The sequence below is a fragment of the Mus caroli genome, chromosome 7, assembly GCF_900094665.2.
Source record: "Mus caroli chromosome 7, CAROLI_EIJ_v1.1, whole genome shotgun sequence".
NCBI classification, from domain to species: Eukaryota; Metazoa; Chordata; class Mammalia; order Rodentia; family Muridae; genus Mus; species Mus caroli.
The window spans coordinates 116,517,088-116,517,634 of NC_034576.1; positions in this window are offsets into that span (position 1 = coordinate 116,517,088).

A 547-nucleotide genomic window follows, 5' to 3' on the forward strand; every position below is an offset into this window, starting at 1 on the left:
GCCAACTCTCGGTCCTCTGGGTTGAACGTCGCCACCTAGCTCGGGATGGTGCGACGGTCCCGCATAGATCTGTCACAGTGAGAGGTTTGGGAAACAGCGTGACTGAAAGAGGCTGCAGAAAAAAAACCCCACAGAACCGTTTTCTCTCTCCCTCTTCTCTCTCCCCTCCCCTCCTCTTCCCTGTCGTGTGTGTGTGTGTGTGTGTGTGTGTGTGTGTGTGTGTGTTCATTCCTGGCCCGAGATGCTTGAGTACTTGGAGAGCCCATCCTTAAAGGCTCCATGGTCTCTCATGATCGTACTACTTATTTTATGATCATTAGTTGCTATTGTAGGACCTGGTTTCTGTTCGGGTACTTGATCTTCTGCTGTCCACAACCAAATACCGTATCTGGTAGATTAGGCCACTAGGGGGAAGGTGTGAGTTTTCTTACGAGTTTTAAAAGAGTATGTTTTGGTTTATCCCCAAATGAAATCAAGACTGCTAATTCTGTTGAATAATGTGTACCCAGAGTCAGGTAAGGATCTTTAAGGATCTGAACTTTGATGC